At 38.5% G+C, this 16466-nt stretch overlaps 2 long non-coding RNA genes across 2 annotated transcripts in view; one reads left to right on the top strand and one right to left on the bottom strand.

The window, feature by feature from the left end:
- Positions 1-281: 281 nt before the first annotated feature.
- LOC145721054 (uncharacterized) overlaps positions 282-16466 on the bottom strand; it is a 92845-nt gene continuing 76660 nt past the window's right edge. Inside the window, exon 6 of the long non-coding RNA XR_014144529.1 lies at positions 282-1268. This is a non-coding gene — a long non-coding RNA (uncharacterized LOC145721054). The remainder of the gene's footprint in view (positions 1269-16466) is intronic.
- Positions 3111-16466, top strand: part of LOC145721055 (uncharacterized) — a 381812-nt gene continuing 368456 nt past the window's right edge. Inside the window, exon 1 of the long non-coding RNA XR_014144531.1 lies at positions 3111-3253. This is a non-coding gene — a long non-coding RNA (uncharacterized LOC145721055). The remainder of the gene's footprint in view (positions 3254-16466) is intronic.

The following is a 16466-nucleotide window of genomic DNA, read 5'->3' as shown; positions in this document are numbered from 1 at the left end:
AGGTCCCCTCTGAATATATTTCCCAGACTCTCCCATGCAGTCAGGTGTTTCTGAACAACTTACTTGTTGCCTCTATCAAAACATTCTCCGCACTTTTTATCACTTTATCTATTTATGTATTTAGGTCCTCTCCTAAGCTGAAGCTTACCATAATTTTAAATAAAATGCATCGAGGGATGACTCCAAGTCGTTACTGTCTGCTGATTGCTGGAGTCTGTTTTTATCTAGCACTAGATGCGTTTTATTGTGGTCAAGGCTACCACTTGGGGGGGATGTTATAAAGATGGTACCAGCAGTGAATGGGTAAGGGGACAGTGACCTCTAAAAGCTCTTTAATTACTTCAGTAACTCTTCTGAGCCTGAGAAGATAAGTGTACAGGAACAGAAATGATCAGTGTCAAAACAGGCTAGTCGTTGTTTTGTTTTTTTTTTTTAAAGATTTTATTTATTTATTTGAGACAGAGAGAATGAGAGAGAGCAAGCACATGAGAGGGGGGAGGGTCAGAGGGAGAAGCAGACTCCCTGCCGAGCAGGGAGCCCGATGCGGGACTCGATCCAGGGACTCCAGGATCATGACCTGAGCCGAAGGCAGTCGCCCAACCAACTGAGCCACCCAAGCGCCCGAGTCGTTTAATCAATAACCAGTTACTTGTAAAACCAGGGTTTCTCTCCAGTCTCACGGTGTAGAGAGGCAGTGTATTTAGAGCTCATTCATTAGGCTGAAACTCCATATTAGACATAGCTCGAGTTTAATAGGTGTGACTGATCTATCTCTAGAAAGCTAATTACGAAGATGATCTTTCCCATTTTTGTTGGCAATTAAAGCAGTTTAAGAGGTGAATGTATTGGGGAAGTGTGAGAAGTTAGGGTTAATTTGGGTAGTGCTAATTCCAAAGAGGGCACAATGATAACAAAAAGGCTTTCTTTCCCTTCCACAGAAGTTGTGTTTGAACACAAATCTTAACTCTAGGCGAAATGCTTTGGCTCAAATATTTAAAGTCCTGCTGACCATCAGAGTCAATGGTGGACTGATGTCATGCCAAAGGACATGCAGTGTGAGCCTTTAACTCCGAGTTTCTAGGGCTAATTAGAACAATTATACCATGCCACATCCAGTTCTGGAGTCTGTATGTCAACTCCGGAATATGATAACAATTACGTACAGTGTCACATCTTTGGACCCGATCGGAGACAAAGAATAAAATACTTTGAAAAGAATTCCTGAAAAACAGAAGGGGATTCATCCTGACTTGACTCTTCACAGACATCTAAAAAAAAGAGAGAGAGATAAAAGGGTTACTGTGCCTTCAGCAAGCAAATCTTTCTCCTTTCTCAATTTGTATCCACTTGATTTGCAAGTTATCTTTTTTCCTCTCCTCCTGGCAGTAAAACAATAAAAACATAAGCCTCTTGTATTCAGTTTCTAGAATAATGCAATACAGTGCCAGCATCTTTTCCCAGAGCCCGAGACCCTGCACCAGGCTTGGGAGCCCCACAGGTGCTCTCTCCAATGTCCATGCGTGCTGGAACTTAGGAAAGGTGCTGTCAGCTGACAGCCTTGGCTAGGCTCTGAGGCCAGTTCTGTCCTCGGTGCTGTCTTCACACATTGGGGATACTGATCTATTTTGTCCTAAGCCCCAGTTTCCCACAAGCTTCAATGACTTGGACTAGAATCCTGCCCCGCCTCTCCCTCCTCAGGAGCCTGCATACCCTCAGTTTGTCCTGCAGGGAGGTTAACAGAGTTTTTCCAGAAGCAGTCATCTAAATCAAGCCTCTGTCATCAAAAAAGCATAGCCAAGAGGTAATCAGAAAATAAGTTTCTGGGAGAAGGGAGGTATCAGAGAACATTGATCACAGCATCTGATGAAAATTTCTCATCATCTCTAGACGGTCAAAATTATCAAAATAACACGCCCATTACAAAGTTGCTCTTTCTTTCATCAGTACATTTGAGGAAAATAACAGGCCTTGGTCCTAAGGTGTTCATTCAACTATGGAATTCAGTTCACCAGAAACTTCACAATTTGTGTTTTCTATCTGTCTCTTCCCAGAATCATCGAAAGTCATTTATTTAGTGCTGATATGTGAACCAGCTGAAAGTGGTTCTGAGATAAATATTACTCAGGCCAATTTTCTTTAATGTCAAGTATGTTAATAATCATAGCTTTTCAAAAGTGTAAATAAACATGGAGAGCCCAGGGAGCAAGTTTAAGCAATCTTTTATCAAATAAATAACTGTCCTTTGGCCCACTTTTCTGCAGAAACAATGGAAACCCAAGCCACACGTCCAGAGGAAGCAGCAGGGGCCACAGTGGGCATCTGTATCCCAGACCTAGCCTGTTTCACTCCCTTCTCACAGTTACGGTTTTGCTTGCCTTTATCCCAGCGATAAAAACCAAAATAAAACCTCAAAGTCAAATATTAAAACCCAACATTATTTATAGTTGCCCTGTTTCTTAACACGGCTCCATTAGATTTGATCCAGTTCTGTGTGACTAGGAAAATTAAGCAGAAAGCATGATGTTCAATCTACTTCTCGAGTATCTGGGGTGCTTTCCAGCAATTCAACATGTGTGCACGTTCTCTTTGGTGGGGAAAAAAAAATATGAAGATAGATAGCATCACCTGAAAAGCAAAAGAAGTGAGGGCCTCTAAGCCCGTGGAGGAAGTTTAATCACCTGCAAGCAGTTTATCATTCAACATAATAACACAGGGCCCTAAAAAGCCTGCTCTGACACTCTCATTTGTCCTGTGATAGAGTGCTCACTGCATGGGAATTTAATATCCCCAATGCAATCAAACTTTGCAGTGCACAAAATGTGCCCATCATCTGTAAGCTGGAAGTCACAGTACAACCCACTTCAGGGACCAGGGAAGGGCCAGAGTCTGTTTCCCACGGGGCGCTCTTAACTCCACTTTACACAGAAGACTCATTTCTGGATGCCCAGGCCCCACCTTGGAATGCGTGATGCCAGGACTTGGGCATTTTTTTTTCAAAGCTACATGGATGATTCTGTCACGGAGCTGCATCGAGAATCACAAGGATGTGGTGCTGACCTTTTTTTTTTTTTTTTTAAGATTTTATTTATTTATTCATGAGAGTCAGAGAGAGAGAGGCAGAGGCAGAGGCAGAGGGAGAAGCAGGCTCCCAAGGAGCAGGGAGCCCGATGCGGGACTCGATCCCAGGACCCCGGGATCATGACCTGAGCCGAAGGCAGACGCTTAACCATCTGAGCCACCCAGGCACCCTGTGGTGCTGACCTTTTAGCACCATTGCTGGTGCACTGTTTTCAAATTCTGCCCAAGGGTGAACACTGCCTTCAAGAAAACTAAGCTGGCTTCATTTGAGGAGGTTTTCACTGTAGGTGGGCAGCCCCCTGGAAGTTCTCTGATGGGGCATAAATCTGCCTGTCATAGAAACAAGCAAATCTGCTGTCTGTTTGACTCCTGATTAGCCTGGGACAAAATTTCTTGTTCCAGGCAAAGTAGGTATTATTATCCTCATTTTATAAATAAAGAAATGGAAAATCTAGGTAGTACAATGACTTGCCCGGTTTCAGATTACTGGCTTAAAAATTGGCTGGCTCAAAGCAAGATTAAGATGTTCTATTTCTAAGTATTTTTTAAAAATATTTTTAAATGCGTTTCCTATTGTGTTATCTTCACATATGAATATAACTTCAGGGTCAGGAAAACAGGATGTTCTCTTTAAAAAAATAAAAAGTAGTTTATTTTACAGCAGTCGTTCTCAAAGTGTGGTCCCTGAATGAGCAGCGTGAGAATCACTTGGGAATTTGTTAGAAATGCAAATTCTCAGTCCTTGCTCTAGACCTTGAGAATCAGAACCTCTGGGAGTAGGGTCAGCCCTCCAGGCAATTCTGAAAGTTTAAGAACCACTCTTTTTAGACAAAAGCCAAACTGTAAATCCCTTCCCCCCAGATCTTGTTGAAATAGAACCCCATACAAATTTTTTTATAAACTCAGATGTAAAGCCAGAAAGACGTGTAGTAGTTTTCAGAGAAGTAAACCAGTTTGATTAGCAGAGGTGGGGTTTTTTTTGTTTTGTTTTGTTTTTGTCTAGAAAATAATCATGGGACAGTTATGGGAAATCACCCCCAAATCACATTTCTTTTTTCTCTTGAAGAGAGAAGGCATTTAAGTAAAAGTTAGGGCAGGCATGCAGAAACAGTTTAAAGAAATATGTTGAATAAAGGGGAAAAAAAGATTCTCTAGCAAGGAAGGTATTAAGGTTTAATTAGGTCCTCAAACTAGCAGAATATATGAAAAAAAGACCCTATGGAGAGAGATGGGCAGGTTTACCAAACTGTATCCCTTTCTACTTGGGTACACAGCCAAACTCCATTCCATAGCCTCTCTGGCAATAGAGTGTGGCCCCAGGACTGAACTCTGACCACGGAATGTGAGTAGAAAGGGTGGACACTACTTCTAGCCTGGACCATGCAAAAAACCTCCTTCATAAGGCCCTCTTTTCTCTCCTCTCCCACTGACTGGCTGGAAGCAAAGGATTCAGCAGAGGCCCCCACAGCTGTGGAGCCACTAGTTGGAGGGGTTCTGAGCTCACTGATCACCATAGAGAAGGCTGCCCACCACCCACCCGCACAGAAATACTATGTGAATGAGACTTCAATTCCATTGGGCTAAGCCAGTGAAGATTAGGGGTCGTTACAGACAGCACATACCATGTGCCATTTAAGGCTTTACTACAGTAATTAAAATAAATGAATATTTAGCCAAAGCAGCAACATTTCATGCCACGTTCTGAAGCTTACACATTAAAATGGTTATAGAGCGGTAGCTGCGGAATTCCTAAAGATCAAAACGGAACAGGGCTCTGAAAGTGTCAGCCACATACACCTGCAGCTGATTTTCTGAGAGCCCTCCACAGTGACACAAGATCCCACTGTTCCTGTTTCCCAGGTTGTCCCTTCTGGAATTTGACATCATGTCCACACTATGCTTAGAAGGTGGAAAGGTGACCCAAGTAGGGCTAACATTTTAAGTCTAACCCCAATAATTGACCACAAACACCATGATGGATATGTTTTCAGAAATCTTCCATTCTCTCTTCAATCCCACCTTTTGTTGTGACTGCCCCCATTTTCCCTTAATGTCCTATACCTATTTTCCTTGAAGATTTCACAACTCTTGCTCAATATTCATTCACTGATTAAAAAATTATTTATTAAAAGCCTACCGTGGGCCAAAGCTATTAGTTGCACTGGGGACAATGGTGAACATAAGAAGTTTACATGATAATGGGGGAAATAGACAAGTCATTTTTTTATTTTCTTCACGGCTTCTGACATGCACGAATCTTCTCTGGCTTATTCCTATTCTCTGGCACTTCCTTCTCTCTGCTTTGCATGGTCATCCTTCTCCATCCAATAATTAAGTGATATTAAATAATGGAACTTCTTCAAGTTCTGTCTCAGCCTTTCTCTCTTTCCAATTTCTATATTCAGGCTATTATATCCACATCAATGTCTTCAATTTTCACCTATTCATGCATGCCTCACAAATTTGTATTTCTCAGGCACACACCTTTCTTTGGTGTTCCAGATTCATATAACCAATTATTTACTAACTGTCTCTACTTGGCTATCTCAGATTGTGCTCTTCAAGCACAACATACCACAAAATTGAATTCATTGTCTCCAGCCCCACCTTTATAGTTGTCTTGCAGTGTGACCATTATCAGTGAATGACACAAGCTTCCATTCTGGTAAGTGAAGCAGAAATCTCAGGATCATCCTTGATACTTCTTTGTCCCTCACCCCGATATCTACTCCAAAACCACATCTTGTTGATTTGACTTCTGAAACATCTCCTGAATAGGTCTACTGTACTATATCTCCTCTACAGTGTCCTAATCCAAACTACCTACATCTCTTCCTTGAATGTGGCAGTACTTTTCCCATTTAAACCACCACTGGTCCATTCTCTACAATGCACACTGACCTCTTTCAAATTGCAAATCTGATCACATCATTCTACTACTGCTTAAAACTCATCAGAGGCTAATCATTAGCTAGGCTAATGATCCAAATGTTTAACATTGCCCAGAGGATCCTCCCTTGGCCTGGATCCCACTTGCCTGACCAGCCTTATCTCAAAGCCATTCCTTCACTTTCCCTCTGCAAGTCAACCACACTGGCTTTTTTCTTGAATGGACATGTTCCTCTAGCCTGGGAATTTGGAACACACACCTTCATTGGTCTTAATCTCCCTACCCATCTCAACCCTTTTTCACATCTTCTTTTACATTTTATCTCACCCTGTTGCTCTTTCTCAGGGATCTAGTGTGACCGCCATTTTGTGGTTAATTGCCTCATTCCTAAGTGCCCTAGAACCTCCCCATCTCCACATCTATCATAGTTGAAAATTTGCATGAAATTGTAGGATTCTTTCATTACTGTCTATTGCCCTCACTAAACTACAAGGAGCCCCATGAAATCAGGAACCACAGCTACTTTTGTCCCACCATTGTATCTTAAGTCTCTCTCTCTCATTGAACAAATAGTCATGTGTCGGGAAATATTCTAGCTACTGAGGACAGGGTAACAACAAGACAGAGAAGTTTCCCTCTGCTGTGGTACTTACAGTATAATGAGAGGAGACAGACAATAACAAACACTTTTTTAAAATAAGAAAAATAACAGACAATAAGTATGACGCAGAATTAAAATAAGATGACATGATAGAATGTGACTAGTTGTTTACCTCAGATTGAAAAAGGACATTTTTGGAGTGGTGAAATCAAAAATTTCAATTAAGATTTGAATGACAAGATGAAACCAGTCATGTGAAGATCAAAAAGAACATTCTAGACAGAGGAAACAACTACAAAGGCTCTAAGATGGGAGCCAACACCTGGCACAAGGCCAGGCCCATTATAAATGTTCAATAAATATTAATTGGCTTTTGTTACAGTAAATGGGCAGATAAGCAGGACCCATTGAGAGGCTACTCACCCAGGCTTCTCTTCTTCAGGCTGTGAGAGGTGGAGGGGACAAAGAAGAAAGGGGCAGGTGACATGAATGGTTTCTGTTGTAGTTGCTGTTGACTGATCGATCCTCACACAGCTTTCCAAGGAAGCGAGGTGTGACCCATTGATTTTTGTAATTTCTATTGTGAGACAGGGATGACGGGTCTCATTGACAAGAGTGATTCAGTAACTTGCACACAGTAAGACTCTGGGCAGGCTGAGGGAGAAGCTGCATCTGCTGTAACTATTATTATTTTGCTCAAATTATAGCTGACTCAAGACATTGCTTTGAAGTAGGCACGGTTTAGTTAAAACGATTTTCTTGATTTAAGGTTCTCCTTTCAAAGTTAAGCTAAGTGTGTAAACAAATTCATAATATCTAGGGGATACTTTGAACATAAAATATAATTTTCAAGTCTAGAATCATCTCATATCTTCTTCCCAGCCCTTGGGTACTTTCCCAAATTGCAGTTGTCCTCGGTTATTTTTCTCCTCCTCTAACTCTGGAGTAACAATAAAACTTTATACATTGACTGATGACTAAGACATGCTCTTCCCCAGGCAGAAAATAGGATCAAAGTAAAGTATGTTACTCAAGCCATCAGCCGTTTTAAAAAGCAAATGTTTCTTCACAGGATGAACTAAAATATTTAAGGTTTAAAAAATATGGTCTGGAAAGTCCTTTAAATTTGTTCAATTACATAAATAAATTGTTCTGTTGAATAAGAGTTTCAAGACGATTGGTCTTCATATTCTTAAAAAAATGACTGTGTGTGTGTGTGTGTGTGTGTGTGTGTGTGTGTGTGATGAAAAGGAGGAAGGACTTTGGAAACTTTCTAAAGTGTTATTTTTTAAAAAAAAGATCCTGTGTGCCTTTCTTTTTGAAAAGAAACTCTTGATGACAGAACTTGAATATGCTTCAGTTACTCCTGATCATTATCATTAATGAACTAATAATCAGCCTAATGTTAACCAAATCAGCCTATTAAATGGCACTTCCTTTGGGAAAGTCACTTATTCTCCCTGAGCCTCAGCATCTTAATCTGCAAATTATAATCTTATTACCTTCCTCACATTTAGATAATGCCAATAGCCTCTAACACATCACCTACATGTGCAAGGTATAAAGGTAAAGATAGTAACTTTTATTATGTCTTCTTTGGACAAAGGAGAATAAGACTTAGCAACTCAAAGAAAGGCAGTAGGGAACACTTTTTGACAAAATACATAACCAGCAGTCTACTGACATAACCAGTGAGTTGTCTTCTGGGAATGCAGCCTAACAAGTTGTTCTCCCTTCTAGCTGATCATTGGAATCATCTGGGGAGTATTTTTTCAAGTAAAAATTCCCAAAGGAATCTGATAGTCAGATTTAAGAAATAAGCTGGAGAACATATTGTAGCAACTAATACTCTAGAACATTTTTCACACGTTACCTCTTGTAAAGCTCATGACAACTCTTAACTGTATTGAAAGGGAAAGGGAATTTGGAGTTAAAAGGACTGGACTTAGAGTTCCCACTGTGTCACTTTTTAGCTGCACAAGTTACTTCACTTCTGTGATTCTCACTTTCTTTACCTACAAAATGGAAATAAAGTGTAGTTATACCTGCCCTACATGCCTACTAAGCCTTTTGTACATTCCTAAGCAAATGCAAGTATAAGGTACAATTATTAGAAATGATAAATTATGTCCTTGTTGGGAGGAGTTATGTGTCCTGAGTGTCCTTATTAAACAGTAAAGCTAAATAAAAACCTGGACATCTGAAGGAAGAACCTGTATGAACGTGTGTGTGTGTGTGTGTGTGTGTGTTTGTGTGTGTGTGACACTATAGGAGATAAGCTGGACCAAATAAGACTTTAGATAGCATAACATTTAATAGCGCTCATTTTTTTCTCTCAAGATTTCTAATTGTTTGAATGAATTCAGATTGAGTGTTAAAATATCTCAGTGCTTTGTTCTGTTTTTTAAGATTTTATTTTTAAGTAATCTCTATACCCAACGTGGGGCTCAAGCTCACAAGGGGATCAAGAGTCGCAGGCTCTCCCAACTGAGCCAGTCAGAGCCCCAAATTATCTGTTTTAAATCTGAACTCTGGAAGAAAATTCATCTTTTGGAATAAGAGATAATGTCTTTATATTAAATTATTGGGGAAAAAACAAATAAATTATTTGGAGAAACTACTGCCATTCTTTAACTTTTTATGTTGTATTGTGAACTATTCTAAGAGAGCTTATAATAAGAAATCATTACGGGATTCTCACCCTCCTCTATAAAATAACTTTAATTTTTGGTTGGTTTTATTTTAATAGTTTCCATTCTTCTAAATCACCACCTAAATTAGATTTTGTAGTAAATGGGAGCACTTACAAAAGAAAAGAATAAAATTAAAAAGTCATATGGTTTTTAATGCATATGCTGTAGAAACTAATTTTTTCCTATGGGTAGAGGATCAACTTTCACTTATGAGCCTATAAGACAATTGCAATGGTTATGTGAAATGAGCCTATAACTATAATGCCAGCTTTAAGAAGGATTATATTACTCTTCACCTAGAGAATAGACAGTGAATACTTAAGGCCCCAAAGTAAAATGTCTTCCTATTATTTTTTTTTTTAACTCTGGACATTAAAAATTAGATGGAAAGAACAAGGACATAAAAAGGACATGCTCTCTGAGACTACAAGTCATCCAAACAGAATGAATAAGATCCACTGGCACCTAGAAAACATCCCAGAAGCAATTAGGAGACAGTCCATTGAAAAGGTAGTCACTGTAAAATTGGATGTTGACATTGTAAGGATGTTTGGAAGGTACTGCAGTGAGGTAGAAAACTGAAATAGGAGTTGGGTTTTGGGCCAATGCAGGGACTATAGAAAGGAGAGTTGGGAGAGAATATTTTGGACATGTGTTTCAGCCATGTCCAATGGAAGAGACAATCTGTTTTTTTTTTAAAAAAAAAGTCCAAATTATGTAACAAAAAAAAAATTCTAGAAAAAACAAAGGGGCTTTATCAAGCTAATATGTCAATCAGAGTGATTTCTAAAGAATATCCATCCATTCCCTTTGCCCTACGTTTGAATTCCTCAAGCTCTATCTCCGTATACCATTTGGTTCCTAAGTGAATCCAGCCACACAGAAACCTCAACTATAATAGGCCAAAAATATTTCCTGTTGTAAATCAATATAAACTTTCTGAATTACAAAAAGGTCTCTTGAGAGTTTGGTTAATGTCAATAAATTGCCCAAAGATTGATGAAACAGAGGATGAAGAGTACCATAGTAGTAACTATGACAAAATGCAGTTATCAAGAAGCACCATCTCTCTGCCTCAAATACACACACATACAAGCACACACACAAATACGTGAAAAGAAAGCCTCAAATCTGGGAAGATTTGAATCTCAGGAAATACACCCTCAAAATTAGGATTGCCAGATTTAGCAAATAAAAATACAAGATGCCCAGTTGAATTTGAATTTCAAATAAGCAATAGAAAATGATAAGTATAAAGAGGTCCCAGGCAATATTTGGTACATACATGTATTAAAAATTATTTGTTGCTTATCAGTTTTACCTGGGCCTCCTTCATTTTATCTGATAACTGTACACAGAAGTCTATGGACTTAAGTTTCAAAAACACTCTAAAAATTAAATGCTATCTGTTTAGACACTCAGCTGGCACAACAATCATAAATCAATTACTAATTATATTACTGAAATCATATGATGGCCCTCCGATAGGAGGTAAACATCTAGATGATCCTGAATATGAATATTTAATTATTGTAGCTTTCATTAAATGCAAACACAAAATTTTAAAATTCTCATTTTGAAAACCAGAGAATATGTCCTCACATTCCCCAAGGGGATCCTTGTACCACAGTGTATTCTCCAGGGAAACAGAATCAACAGAGGAGAGATATTTCTTTTAATGAATAAATTCACGTGGGATTGTGGAGGGTTGGCAAGTCCAAAATCTGTAGGGTAGACCAACAGGCTAGAGACCCAGGGAAGAGTTACAGTTCAAGTCCAAAGGCTATCTGCTACCAGAAATCCCTCTTCTTCTGGAAGTCAATGTTTTTCTATCAAGGCCTTCAGCTGCTTGAATGAGGCCTGCACACATTATGGAAGGTAATTTGCTTTACTTGAGGTCTACTGATTCTAATATTAATCTTATCTAAAAGAATGCCTTCACAGAAACATTTAGAAATTGTTTTGCCGAATATCTCAGTATTGTTACCTAGCCAAGTTGATACATAAAATTAACCATCACACTCATTTTGCCCTACATCACACTAATACACTACATACCAAATTTCCCACCAGGATCAGTGACCTTAATCACCTGGCTTCTCTCCCGATGCCCCAACCGGTATACTTACCTTCAATCTTCAGTGTGTCCAAGTATTACCTGAGAAGTTTGTTAAAAATGAGATACCCTAGGTACAGCTTTGGAGGCAGAGAGTGAAAATGGCGGCCTCCCAGTCTCCGTCCCGGAGGAGCCGAGAACTCGGGGCCCCGCTCCTCCGTGGGCCCCCGGAGGAAGGCCGCCAGTCACTCCCGTCTCCCCGGTCTCCGGCCGCACTCCGTGCTCGCCCGGCCTGTGACCGCGCGTTTCTATCTCTGGCACCCGACCCCGGGTGGAGTCTCCAAACCCAGCGGATCCCTGCGGTGCACTCCCGCGCGGCTCCTCCCGGGGGAGGAAGATGGAAAAACAGGGGCCCAGTTGGTTAAGCATCTGCCTTCAGCTCAGGTCATGATCCCAGGGTCCTGGGATTAAGCCCTGCATCAGGCTCCCTGCTCAGTGGGAAGCCTGCTTCTTTTCCCTCTGCCTGCCGTTCCCCCTGCTTATGCTGTCACTCTCTGTGTCAAATAAATAAATAAAATCTTAAAAAAAAAATGAGATACCCTACCTCCAAGATTCCAATACATTAAGTTTGGAGTGGAATTCACAAATCTGAATTTTTAATAAGCACCCAGGAGATTATGATGCAGAAAGTTTGGAGACCACTCTTTGAAAATATTGCCATATTGAGAATAACTCTTCACAACATGTGGTGTAGGATTTTGGTTGGAGTAAAGTATGTGGCAGAGACCTACAAATCACAATTGAGTCAGTAAAATTCCATGTTCTTCACGTCTATATCTTTGGGATCTGTAGCTCTCTATTCAATTGGGCATTCCATGTGCAATAAAATTCAGTGAGAAGACCGGTAGGAAGCCCCATGACTTCATCTTCAGTACTAACCCCAATCCTGTACTAGCCCAGCCTAAAGGGTATCACTCTGAACTGAAAGTGTCCAGTAAGTCTACTCCAAGAGAGGGAGACTCAAATTATTCTTAAGGTCTACACAAAGATCCTGAGTGTAGGAATCATTTGCTAAAACAACAAATCAGTTAAGGCAAATATATTTTTTTAAAATATCAAATTACTGAATTCAGGCATATTTCTATAATAAGTCACTTTACTTTTTAACAATATTTCATCTGCCTCATATTTGTAATATTAATGCATTGAATTTCAAGCACAAAATGTAAATTCTCCAGTGTTAAAATTTTACAGCAGATGAAATTTTATGACAGAATTAGCAAGCATAACCAACCACTGGATTTTAGAAGGTAAATACTAAATTTAATACACTGAATTGAAATTCACCCTTTCACTAGAAGCAGTGTTTAAAAATGAAAATTAAGGGTAAATGCTTATACCAGCTAATAATGATGATGATCACATCGGCAGTGATCCTGAAATCCTAAACTATTGCAATTACCCTAAAAATTCAGCAGAGTTGTAACCCACTGTACATTCCACACTCTCATCACAAGAGTAATCTGTCTGAAGTCTTGTATTACCTACTGCTATATTTATACTTTCCTTCAGCTGAATCAGAGTCAATCTGAGAAGGCCAAGACAAAAAAATAAGATTAAGTAAGCATATTCTTAATTCAGGGACAAATTTCCTGTCACCTTTTAAAAAAATCACTCATCCTCATATCCTAAAGATATTTTTCAACATTTTTTCTGTGTTATGGTTGATTAAAATAAGCAATATTCTTGATTTCATAACATCATAATCAATAGTTCCCATTAAATATATTTTATTCCATTTCTCCACTCAATGAAAACTTTTTATATTACCAATACTGAAGACAGAATTAATACCCATCTTTAAGCCACAGATATTATATCAAGCTTTTAGCTAATAACAGTGAAAATTCAAGGGTCATTATTTGACAAATAACATACTATTGATAATGATGATAGGTAGACGGATAGATGGATAGATAGACAGGCAGGCACGCAATAGCATTGGAGATATTCATTTATCCTTTATCAGTTTCCTACTTTACATTTTAAAAAGTTATCAGTCACACTGTAAATATTTAGATAATGCTAATTTATATAGGTATAGAATATATTTTATATATTAATCATATCTGTATATAATTTATATAATAATTATAAAACACTACCCCAATTTAGGGGATTTGGCAATATATAAAATATATAAAATATAAAATTTGGCAATATATAAAATATATACATAAAACATATGCCTGGCTTTGTGCAAATCAAAGGTACAAACCATGGTACAAACCAAATAAACATTTTGTTGAGAGACAATTCCCCATATGTCTTTCATGTTTCTGTGAGTTTTTGCAAAGGCACTAATGGATTAAGTCCTTTGCTCCAGACTATCTTTTAACGATCTTTGTATAGCAAACAGCTTTGGAAAAACAGAAATAGTGTCTCTCTCTGGAGCAATGGACAGACATCCTTACTGCCCATTATAAAAGATTCGGGATCCCTAAACTCTGGGTTCTTTTAAAATGCAATTTAGCAGCCACTGTGGAAGACAGTAGGAAGGGTCCTCAAAAAGTTAAAAATAGAACTACCTTACATTCCAGTAATTACACTACTGGGTATCTACCCCCAAAATGCAAGAACAGTAATTCAAAGGGATACATGCCCCTCTATGTTCATAGCAGCATTATTTACAATAGTCAAATTATTGAAGCAGCCCAAGTGTTCATCCATAGATGAACAGATAAAGAAGATGTGGTGTGTGTGTGTGTGTGTGTGTGTGTATAAAATGGAATATTATCCAACCATAAAAATGAATGAAATCTTGCCATTTGCAACAACATGGATGGAGCTAGAAAGTATAATGCTAACTGAAATAAGTCAGTCAGAGAAAGACAAATACCATATGATCTCACTCAAATGTGGCATTTAAGAAACAAAACAAATGAACAAAAGAAAAAAAAAAAGAGAGAAAGAGAGACAAACCAAGAAACAGATTCTATATTACAGAGAACAAACTGACACTTACCAGAGGGAAGGGGGTGGGGGATGGGTAAAATAGGCGATGGGGATTAAGGAGTGCACTTGTTGTGATGAGCACTGGGTGTTGTATACAAGTGTTGAATCACTATATTGTACACTTGAAACTAATATAATGGTGTATGTTAATTATACTAGAATTAAAATTTAAAAAATAAAATAAAATTCCCTCTCTTTAGTCTGTACATAGTGGTCTCGGCAATAACACAGATCAGTTATTCAATAAAGCCAACTTTTATCTGTCAATAAATAAATAAATAAATAAAATACAACCTAGTACACATATATGCATCCATCCAGGCCCATCCACATCACTTCTGTAAGACTCTGGGACAAGTGGAACTGATGTGCATAGCCCAGTGTTCATGCTGCCTGCTGCTTCGTAGGTAATGAGGTCCTTCATCCCTAAGTCAGGATTTGTCTCTGAGCGAAGATACTCATATCCTCAGCCAGCATCCATGAAACTTGTTCATTTGCAAGTAGGTTAAAATCTCAGACCTTTCCCAGTTCTTGATACATATGACTGCTATCATCAACTGAATTCTCCCATGAAAGCTCATTATTTTCCTAGTTCTAAGATGCCATTGTTTATGAGATGCTTCATTGATTTAACAACAGCATTCAACAATGGAGTGAAAACTAAGGAACTTAAGGTATACATTTAATATACAACATATTCCAATTTCAAAATAATTACCAGTGTGTAAAAATATCAAAATTAAGCAAAAAATTTACTAACTTTTAAAGATTCACTTTGAAAATCAACCTAGAAGTCTCAAAAAAAAGAGTGACATTCTCATTCACTTATTTGACAAATATTGATTATTTCTTATATCCCAGGCATGGGTCTAGGTGTTGGGAATATAGCATTGAATAAAATAGATAAGAATTCCAACTCCCATGAAACTTTCATTCTAGAGGGGAAATCAGATGGTAAAGATGAAAGTAAAATATATAATGTATAATAGATTGTAATTAGTGCCAAGGGAAAAAAAATAAAGAAGGGAATAGGAAATGTTGGGAAGGGTCATTGAATTTTTTAAAGGAGGGACTAAGAAAGTCTTCACAGAAAATTACTATTGAGTAAAAATGTGAAAAAAAAAATTGGGGACCCAGCTCTGCGGATATCTGAAGGACTAGCATTCTGGTCAGAAGAAATTACAAAAGCAATGACATTGAGACAGGCACAGCTAGGCCAGTGTGATTAAATTAGTGTGATCCAGGGAGTTAGGAGGAGCACATGAAGTCAGAGAGCTATTGATGGAAGTTTTCCAGGTAGAGGAGATAAAGGGAATATTGTGTAGGTCTTTGAGTTTATTGTAAGAAGCCTGAGTTGAGAAGCCAATGGATGGCTTGGAAAAGAGAAGAAATATAATGTATCTGTATTAAGCTTCTCCAGAGAAACAGAATATACATATTTATTTTTATTTTATCTACATATGTATATTTGTATTATTTATATCACATCATATCATAACAGAAGAGAATTATTTCAAGGAATTGGCTCAAGTGATTGTGGAGGTTTGGCAAGTCCAAAGTCTGACAGGGGAGGCCAGCATGCTGGAGACTCAGGAAAGAGTTGCAGTTCAAGTCCAAAGGCAGTGGATGTAGAACCAGGAAGCAGCAGGGGGCATGAGCACTGGCCCATGTGCATCAGCGAAGCCATGTTGTAGATGAAGTCAAGAAACAGTCTGCTGGAGAATTTTCTCTTGCTCAAGGGAGGTCAGCCTTTTGTTCTATTCAGGCCTTCAATGATTGAATGAAGCCTACCACATGATGAGAGTCATTTGCTTTTCTCAAGGTCCACCAATTTAAATATAAATCTCATCCAAAAACACCTGCACAGAAACATCCAGAATATGTTTGAGCAAATATCTGGGGATGATGGTCCAGAAAAGTTGACATGTGAAATTAACCATCATAGCATCTGAAAAGATGGATGAAGTGGAAGAAAGAACAGAGTTGTTCCATCAGGTAAAGACAGCAGGGCTGGTTCCTATGGGTGGCAGTTATAATTAGGTAAATCTGTTTCATATAAAGAACAATTCATAAATAATTCAAGTAAAACCTGTGTGGTATTTGAAAAAATTATTACTGCCTTGATAGGAGGCT

This window comes from Leptonychotes weddellii, chromosome 4, assembly GCF_054177405.1.
Source record: "Leptonychotes weddellii isolate Sample4059 chromosome 4, ASM5417740v2, whole genome shotgun sequence".
Classification (NCBI taxonomy): domain Eukaryota; kingdom Metazoa; phylum Chordata; class Mammalia; order Carnivora; family Phocidae; genus Leptonychotes; species Leptonychotes weddellii.
Note: the sequence above shows the minus strand (reverse complement) of the source record. Positions and strands in the feature narration are given on the sequence as shown.